We start from the raw sequence: 10911 nt of genomic DNA on the forward strand, positions 1-10911 counted from the left end.
GCGAAACAATTTTTTCTGGAGGTGGAAGAAGAGGCTGAGAGCTAGAATGAGAGGAGGGGTGCCTGTGGACCCCACAAGCTTGCACCCCGCCACCAGGGGGGTTGGTGGCGGTGGTGGGGGCGGGGGGCTTGTGGCCCACTGGTCGGGCCCCCAGGCCAGCTCTCAGTCCCAGAAATTTTCAAAAATTCCAGAAAAAAGCATACTAAATTTTCAGGACCATCGGAGAACTTTTATTTTTGAGGTATTTTTCTCCGGGACGCTAAAACAGAAAACAGGAAAAGCTAAACTAATTCTATCATTTTTCTTCTAAGCAAAAGAAAATGAAAACTCAAAACAGAGGTATGTGACTCTCTGATTCATCCGCCTCATGGTCATCAAAAGAAATCCGTCAATGGGATTGATGAAATCCTTATGACAAAACCTTCTCGAATCGCAAGAGGGAACGGAGAATTTTCGAATAGCCACTAAGTCACCTCAATGGGGATATGTATCTCCCGAACAAGCAAATCATACTTCATCTTGACACGAGGAATAGGGCATTCAAAGCTCCCAATGAAAATCGATGAAGTCTTTTCGATAGCATTGATGCAATGTAGTGGATATCGTTTCTTTGGAAAGTGCACTGTGTGCTCATTAATGTTGACTTGGAAAGTGACATTGCCTTTGTTGCAATATATAACAGCCCCTGCAGTGTTGAAAAAGGGTCTTCCGAGGATGATAGCCATGACATCGTCCTCGGGAATATCCAAGATAACAAAGTCTGTTAAGATAGTGGTGTTAGCAACCACAACAGGCACATCCTCGCAAATGCCGATAGGGAAAGCAGTTGATTTGTCAGCCATTTGCAGAGAAATTTCGGTGGGTGTCAACTTATCCAACTCAAGTCTATGATAAAGAGAGAGTGGCATAACACTAACACCGGCTCCAAGGTCACATAAGGCAGTTCTTACATAGTTTCCTTTAATGGAGTAAGCTATAGTGGGCACTCCGGGATCAACAAGTTTCTTAGGAGTTCCACCTTTGAAAGTGTAATTGGCAAGCATGGTGGAGATCTCAAGATCTGGTATCTTCTGTTTGTTAGTCATGATATCTTTCATATACTTGGCATACGGAGACATCTTGAGCATATCAGTTAACCGCATCTGCACAAAGACGGGTCTTATCATCTCAACGAAGCGCTCAAAATCCTCATCATCCTTTTTCTTGGATGGTTAGGAGGAAAGGGCATAGGTCTCTGAACCCATGGCTCTCTTTCTTTACTATGCTTCCTAGCAGTGAAGTCATTCTTATCGTATCTCTTAGGTTGTGGGTTATCAGGATTAACCGAAGGTTCAATCTCCACATCCTCATCATTGCTAGGTTGAGCATTATTATGAACATTGCTGTCCATATTGTCACTAGGTTCATGTTCATCACCAGATTGTGTTTCTGCATCAGACGTAGAGATATCATTAGGTTCTTCAGGTGTGACAGTATTTGGTGAACTAGCGTGCAGGTTTCTATCATCCTTCTTCTTCTCCTTAGGATGACTAGGTGTATCAGTATTGATTCCTTGAGAATCTTGATCAATTCTCTTAGGATGACCTTGAGGATACAAAGGTTCGTGAGTCATTTTGCCTCCTCTAGTAATGACTCTGACAGAGTTGTCATTTAATTCATTGAGCAAGTCATTCTGAGCTTTAAGTACTTGTTCTACCTGAGTAGTAATCATAGAGGCATGTTTACTCAGAAGCTTCAGAGCATTGACATTTCTGTCTATACAAGTACTTAAATGGCTAAGCATACGAGTACTTTGTTCCAAATGTGTGCTAACAGAATCATTGAAACTCTGTTGATTGGCAACAAGGTTGTCAAATTCATCAAAGCATAGGCTAGCAAGTTTATCAAAAGGAATATCACTCTCGTCAAACCTACGTAGAGAATTCACTTCTACTACCTGTGTCGGGTTGTCGAGACCGTGGATCTCTTTGATAGGTGGTAGATTTTTGACATCTTCAGCTCTAATGCCTTTCTCTTACATAGATTTCTTGGCTTCTTGCATATCTTCGGGACTGAGGAATAGAATACCTCTTTTCTTAGGAGTTGGCTCAGGAGGTGGTTTGGGAATAGTCCAAGCATTATCGTGGATCAAGATGTGATTCAGTAGGGTCCCAGCTTGTTCTATAGTTCGTTCCCTAAAAACACAACCGGCACAACTATCTAGGTAGTCTCTAGAGGCATCCGTAAGTCCGTTATAGAGGATATCAAGTATCTCGTTCTTCTTAAGAGGGTGATCAGGCAAAGCATTCTGTAGCTGGATGAGCCTCCCCCAAGCTTGTGGAAGACTCTCTTCTTGGAGTTGAGCAAAGTTGTATATTTCCCGCAAGGCAGCTTTCTTCTTATGGCCAGGGAAATATTTCTCACAGAAGTAATAGACCATCTCCTGGGGACTACGCACACATCCAGGAGCAAGAGAGGTGAACCAGGCTTTAGCATCATCCTTTAGATAGAAAGGAAACAGCTTAAGGATATAGTAGTGGCGGATCTTCTCCTCATTAGTGAAGAGGTTGGATATTTCGGATAGTTTGGCAAGATGGGCTATGGCCGTCTCAGACTCATAACCGTGAAAAGGATCATATTCGACTAGAGAGATTATCTGAGGGTCGACAGAGAATTCATCATCCTTATCGATGACAAAGATAGGTGAAGTGGCAAACTTCGGGTCATTTCTCATCCTAGCTTCCCGATATTTTTCCTTCCACTTGAGAAGTAATTTCTCAGCGTCATAGGCATCCTTACACGCAAAAAAATTCTCAGCTATCTCTCCCTCCATAACGTAACCCTCAGGTATATCATGCAATTCATATCTAGGAGAGCTAGATCTAGCAGGAGCAAAAGCAGGTTCTATCTCAATAGTATCGGCAGTATCAGAAGCATCACGAGCATTGGCAGTAACTCTAGCAATATGAGCATCAAGGAACACCCCTAGTGGAACATCAGGCAAAGTAGTATCTCTAGCAATATCAAGCATAGCATCATCAGGCAAAATAGCATCTCTAGCATCATCAGGCAAAGCAATATCAAGCATAGCATCTCTAGTAGTAGTATCAAGCATAGCATCTCTAGCAGTATCAGGCATAGTATCAAGCATAGAATCTCTAGCAGTAGTATCACAAGCATCATCAAGCACAAGCGACATATCAAGATTTCTAGCAGGAGGTGATGTCGCAAACTTACTCATAACTGAAGGTGAATCAAGTGCAGAGCTAGATGGCAATTCCTTACCTCCCCTCGTAGTTGAGGGCAAGACTTTGGTCTTCGGATCCTTCAGATTCTTCATAGTGATCACCAGATATAAATCCCAAGTGACTCAGAGAATATAGCAATACCTCCCCGGCAACGGCGCCAGAAAAATGCTGATCGTGCAATCTCTGGCGTTAGCTAGACGAATGATTATAACAACAAACCTTCTCCTGCAACGGCACCAGAAGAATGTTGATAGCACTCCCCAGTAATGAAACTAGAGGAATGTTGTTGATATCCCACCAGCGCGTGGGTTTGCTGCAATTTTCGAGGGTAGAGTATTCGACCCAATTTGTTGATAAGCCACAGGAGGTGAGAGTATACTCTCAAGTATTAGCAGCTGAATTTGGCAGACTCAACCACACCTGAAAGATTAGTATCTGCAAGCACAGTACTAACAGCAAAGTAACGAGTAGCGATAGTGTAACGAGCAATAGCAGTGGAAAGGAACAACAGTAGTGACAGCAGTAGCAAGTAGCAACAGTAGCAAGCGACAGTAGTAGCAACAGTAGCAGCAGAGCAAGACAAGTAACAGCAGTAGCAACAGTAGTAGCAGCAGAGCAAGACAAGTAACAGCGGTAGCAGCAGTAGAGCAAGACAAGTAACAACAGCAGTAGGACAAACTCGTAGGCAATGGGTCGGTGATTTGTTTGGATGATATTCATCATGCAAGAGGTATAACACGGAGAGATATGTGGCTATCTCCCGTTCGTCAATGTGATGTAGGCATGCATTCCGTGTGTCGTCACACGTTCTTAGGGAAAAGAACTTGCATGACATCTATTGTCCATCCCTCCCATGGCAGCGGGGTCCAAAAGGAAACTACAGGATATTAAGATTCTCCTTTTAATAAAGAATCGGACCAATGCATTAGCACTTGGTGAACACATGAACTCCTCAAACTATGGTCATCACCGGGAGTGGTTCCGGTTATTGTCACTCCGGGGTTGCTGGATCATAACACATAGTAGGTAACTACAACTTGCAAGATCGGATCTAAAACACACATATATTGGTGACAACATAATAATTTCAGATCTGAAATCATGGCACTCGGGCCCTAGTGACAAGCATTAAGCATGGCAAAGTAGTAGCAACATCAAATCTCAGAACGTAGTGGATACTAGGGATCAATCCCCATCAAAACTAACTCGATTACATGATAGATCTCATCCTACTCATCACCGCCCAGCGAGCCTACGACTAGATTACTCACGAAGAACGAAGAGCTTCATGGAATTGGAGAGGGAAGAAGGTTGATGATGACGATGGCGACGATTTCCCCTCTCCGGAGCCCAAGACGGACTCCAGATCTGCCCTCGAGATGAAGAACAGGTGGTGGCGGCGCCTCCGTATCGAAAACGTGACGAAAACTTCTCTTTTTATTTTTTCTGGGATGAAAGACAACTTATAGAGCTGGAGTTGGGGGCGACAAGTGCCTGTGGGCCCCACAAGCCTGCCCACCGCCACCAGGGGGTTGGTGGCGGAGCAGGGGCTTGTGGCCCACTGGCCCACCCCCTGAGGTGGAACTTGGCGCAGATATTTTTGATATTTTCCAAAACTGCTCCCCGTAAATTTTCAGGACATTTGGAGAACTTTGATTTCTCCACAGAAATAACACAAAGGCAATTCTGCTGAAAACAGCGTCATTCCAGGTTAGTTCCATTCAAATCATGCAAATTATAGTCGAAAACAAGGGCAAAAGAGTTTGGAAAAGTAGATACGTTGGAGACGTATCACCTAGCTATGGCATGGCAAAAAAGGCTTTGCTAGTGTGGTAGCCCTACGCCACCAATATCACGTTGTTGTTAAAAATACTGGTGGTGTTGGGTCCCACATCACTGGTATTCTATGTGCTGATGACGTGCCATGTAGGCAACGCCATCACTATAATCGTTCACCTAGCAACGTTGAATCTACATTGCACGCCAGGAACGTTTTGTGCAGCCAAAAAAATTCCCAGCACATAACATTTACCATTTAGCATTGCACACAAGGAACTACTCTAATAATACTATGCATTCCTGTCAATAGTAAGTGCCAAACTCACAAGTAGGTATTAACAATAATCCTCACAAACATGAGGAAAGTATAGCTAGCTATAGCATAGTTAATAAGGAGTTCATTTTGCATGAGCAAACTAACATACTTAGGGAGGTCAATAATGATTATCATCCTCAAGTGAGTAAATTGCATGAAACCACCACTTTGAAGGATAGGTTTGTGAAACACTACAATACATTTTTTTGCAGAAAACACCATGTCTTGAGTAATCTTTTTGCAGAAAACACTAATTTGCGGAATTGGCTCGGTTAATGAGTTTATGACAGATGGGCCCATCAGTTAGGCTGACGTGGCATCGTAACATCATAGATGTAACAACAATGTTTGGTAACATGTGAAGAAGAAAAAAAGGAAATAATCTAGTCGTGCTGGCCTGATCTTCACCAACACACCGTCGTCCACCCCGCCCCGACAAGGCAGAAGCCGCCGCCACCATTATCACGTCGAGGTTGAGGCAAAGGTCATCGTTGTTGGACGGATGTCACGTCAGGGGTTGCCGCTCGTCTCGTGCCAGGTTGAGGCAGGAGGTCGTTGATGTCCCGCGCTCGGCCAAGGTAAAAGTCGCCGTTGTCGTGCAGAGGTCGCCGTTGCCGGGCGGAGGTCGCAGCAGGGGCTGCCGCCTGTCCCACGCTAGGCTGAGGCAGGAGGCTGCGCCCATCGCATGCCCGACCATGGCAAAGGCCGCCTTCGCCCTAATACTCTGCTCAGGACAGCCCCCTTCGTCATGATAGTGGTCGCACTGGTGGAGGTCGCTGACGTCCCGCTGCCCGTCCATTTCTTGCCAGATCCAGGATCGGATTGGAGAGGGGAACACATATATGAGGTGCGGAAGGCTACGCCATCTTGGTTATTTCTAGATCCGAGCGAGGGCGGGCTAACAACGGTGAATTTCATGGAGCTTCGGCGCCATGGCGATGGGAGGCGCCGACGCTCCTCCTAGCTGCTGGTTCGGGTGAGAAAGAGATTAGGAAGACAATGCTAACAAGCGAGCCCCACATCCTACAAAACAGTTCTAGATAACACTGTGAGATATTGGTGTCACATCAGCTCGACTGGCGAGCCCCATATGTCATAAACGTGTTTAACCGAGCCAATTCCGCATATCAGTGTTTTTTGCAAAAAGATTATTGAAGACATGGTGTTTTCTGCAAAGAAAATGTACTCTAGTGTTTTCTGCAAACCTAGCCTTCAAAGTGGTGGTTTTCTGTAATTTACTCTCCTCAAGTCATGGCGTGGGGTGTTCCTCATAGTGACTAAGATGGAATGTCCAACCCGAAGATTTTTGCCAGCGAGGAAGTTTCTCCAACTAGTTGCACTGAAGATAGTGCACCTGTCTGTGTGCACTACATAAGCACACGTGGTGATAGACCCCCTTGTGGTAAGGCGTAGTCCAGCAATGCCATCTTCATCCTGCTCGATGCCACATCTCACACATGGACTCTTAGGTAATTAAAAAAACAAACATGATGATCATGTCACATTACTACACAATAAGCATATAATCAAATTCTACACTAAGCATAGCATCACATTAATATATATACTAAGGGTATCAAATTACTAAAGTAATAAGTAACATACCATGACATGGCGGTTCACCATCGTCCCTATCAGGCGAGTCATGAATGGCATCCCAACATAGGCATTACGTGGCGGAAGTTTTTTCCAAAACATGTGAGTGTATTCCTTGCTCAGCCTGGTCATTCTTTGGGGAAACACTGCTTTATCAAGTGGGTCATCATCTTCTTCCTAATAGTTGAGATAGATAACACCAAGGCTTGGAGTTTATTTTCTGAAGGAGAAGTTGATCAATTCACCCCCAGTGAGATGCATGCACACGGTGAAATGATCCCATTCGCCTCCTCCAATCTAGGTTATGTTCCGTCCCTTATTGACCTCCATAGTGTAGGGCCCCCAGGAGCGTCGAACAAGACATTGTCTCGAGATATGAGCTCATTGAAATCCAATTTCACATTGCAAGTGATGATCTGTGTAAGAAAATCCAAAAACACACACACAATGAATTAGTGTAAACAAAAACAAAAACAAAAGCAGAAACTATTAGAAGGTTCATAGTTTCTTACGGTTGTAGGAACAGAAGATGGCTAGAAGTAAATGTGGAATAGCATGGCAGTTGCAAGGCTAGTTGCGAACCTTGACTTGCACAATCGACATGGTAGTGGTTGCGCCATTCTACAGAAAACATATTGAAAACTAAGTATATTATCGGATTCTAGACTAGTGAACCGACACAAGTAACATGTATAATTCTACGCTAGTGACATGTATACACAAATAAACAAAATCCACAGAGGGAGACACAAATAAACCAATTATACTCAAAATGCTAAATTATGAGTTCATTTTATTTATTCCTCTGGCATTCTTGACTACACTACCAAATTAAGTTGAACTAGAATCATTGAGATTCTAGACACTCAAAACCTTTTTACTCAAAATGCACTACTAAATAGGATTTTACATCGGATTGTCACTAAAACTTCTACACGAAACAATCCATGGAATCAAATTTTGATTGTTCATAACACAAAGCAATCCATTATATATATGTACTAAAATATATATACAAAGCAATCCTAAATCAACATATAGATGGATCCCACACATATGGAGGGAGATCCAACAGGAGGGGAAGGAGAGGATTCAACCTTGTTGGTTGGCAAAGGGGCGCAATGGGCAGCGACAGCGCAGCGACGGGCGGCAATAGGTGGCGGCTGGTCGAGGGGTTGTTGAAATGAAAGGGCACGTGGACTATGAATATTTCTAAGACGTGGGAGTTTAGTTGGGTGGGCCTTTGCTGGCATGGGCCTAAAATACGAAGCCATTGTCAATAACAACCTGAATACAAAGACCAATTATGTTTAATGAAAGACTAAACATAATTAGATACTCAAAGTAGAACTGTTAACAATAATGATGTCCAAAGTGTAAAATAAAGTGCTTGCTAGTTTCTAACTAGCATATATAATCTATAAATACTTAAAATACTATTTTAAGTGGAAATATAATGTGTGGCGTACAACAATTTGGCACGCCAACACGAATTAATTATCTATGGCATGCACACAAATGCAACGCCACCACTATATTCGAGATGGTGGGCCAACAAATTTGTGGCGTGTCCAAAAATATCCACGCCAGCACTTACCGTTTACAGCTGCCGTACCAATTTAGCCAGCGACAATGCTACTTGAAAAAAATAGTGCTGGCGTTGTAGGAAAATGGTGCGCCTCCAACAAGAGTTGTGGCTTTCCATTTCTCCACTAGTGTGAGCATAGTCCTTAGATGCCAATTGTTCTATCTAAATCTCCATACAAAAATAATCTTATACCACCGAAAGCATGGTCACATATAATTCATCTCCTAACATCACTCATGCTATGCATATATCCATGACTCTCAAGAGAAGGACTAGAAAAATCACATGTCTCATCGATAACCCTCTCGCTAGTATGCCTATGTAAAAATCCTCAGGTGGAGCATACAAGCTACTAAGCTTGGATAAAACACTACAAATCCAAGTGCTCAGCTAATGTCTCCAAGGTCTAAGGCACTTTATCTCTATGCTAAGGAAACACATAATATACCAATCCAAGACCTTTATTCCTTCCTACAAATCCAAATTAGTGGTTCATGAATCCCATCAATCATTACATAATCCACTACACCTACAAATCCAATATTGATGGTGTTCCACGTATTTTTATAGAGTTCCTATTATCCTAAATCCTAGGAAGGACTATCTAATCATGATATATCCACCAATTTACATTATTATGGTCAAGTAAACTCCAAAGTCAAGTTTATACAGATCCCGCAATCAACTCTACAACAATCCAATTTTCCTAGCTTATTATACATCGAGAAACATGGTGTCATGATCGAGATCATCAGACTAAATTCAAATTACTCTAAACTATGTAGTCTCGTTTATCATCAACACCCTATTAGGATCACCTTTTTAAACCATATCTCATGTTCCATGATAATTTATACTTCTTCCACCAAGTCATTATTAGAGAACTGGCAATCTCCTATCATTATCACCTAGTGAAGTCAAATTATTAATCCTCACAGAATTTCATCTTCGCATCATAATTGTCCCACTAAATCTAATTTACTCAAGAATAATGTTGCTTTATCAACTTGTTCCACGCAGTTCATCTACCAACATAAAAGTCTCATGAGCCACCAAAAAGTCTTAGCTATTCCCTCAAGACACCTATTATAGACACAACAAATCATTATTCTACTAATCATATGACCTCCAAACGATCATTTCCTATGGCATCGTCAGTTCAAGTGTTGGTTTAAGGATGTAATATTTTTGTCCACTATGATCACTAGTCCCACAGTGAAACCCAATGCTAAACAAAGGTTGTTGAAGCTTAACTGGTCCTCCCATAAAACCGTATGTTAATCACGTGGCCATGGGTTTGAGTTGGGGTAACTTGTGAGGTCTAGGCTAGTCTATGGAAGGGTTTCCAATCTTGAGGAAAAAGCATAACTCTACAGGGATGCACTTGGTTGAGTAGATTGCCGCAAAAAGTCTTGAGTGCTAGTTGTTGGTCGAGGTGGAATCCTTAGTGCGTCTTGTCTTGCTGTTCTTCAGTTGACAAGATAGGTGAGAGGGGAAAAGTAACATAGAGGAGTGGGTGATACTTGTGATCTGCGTTGGGTTTTCCGTGAAGAGGAACTGGTTATTTCATCTCAATGTAGGTAAGTATTTCCCTCGATTAAGAAACCAGGGTTTATCAGACCAATATGAATATCAATCCTCAATTGTGTCCAGCGGCTGCACACAAAAGAGCAAACAACTTGCACCCATCGCAGGAAAGAGGGTTGTCAATCCACTTCATCTCGTTATTTGAAAGCGAATGAGGTGTGTAAATAAGTGTAGATAGTTGTGACTTGCAAACTAAAGTAAAATACAAATAAGAACAACTAGGAAATTATAAGTTTTTTGAATATATAGGTGAATAGACCTAGGGGCTATAGTATTTTCCAGTGGCATCTCTCATGAAAGCAACATCTGGTGGGTAAACAAATTACTGTTGGGCAATTGATAGACCAACGGATAGTGATGTGATTTTCACGGCAATGATCATGTATATATAGGCATCACATCCATAAGAAAATAGTCGTACTTCTGCCTGCTCCTACTACTATTACTCCACCTGTCGACTGGTATCCAGCATGCATCTAGAGTATTATGTAAAACAGAGTAATGCTTGGAGAACAATGACATGATGTAGACAAAGAAAACTCAACCAATATGAATAAACCACATTGTTTTATCCTTAGTGGCAACAACACAAAGATGCAACTTGTCCCCTTCTATCACTGGGATATAGAAACTCACCTGGTTGAACCCACTACAATGCACACCTACCACTGAAAATATCAAACTACTTAGCCAAAGCAATTCAATAGATCGTATCAATTTATGAAGCTATGACGTTCATGCAAATAAGAATCTTAAAACTCAGAGAAGACTCAAATACTATTCATGAATAATCTGAACATAAAAAACAAAATTCATCG

Source organism: Hordeum vulgare, chromosome 5H (assembly GCF_904849725.1).
Source record: "Hordeum vulgare subsp. vulgare chromosome 5H, MorexV3_pseudomolecules_assembly, whole genome shotgun sequence".
Classification (NCBI taxonomy): domain Eukaryota; kingdom Viridiplantae; phylum Streptophyta; class Magnoliopsida; order Poales; family Poaceae; genus Hordeum; species Hordeum vulgare.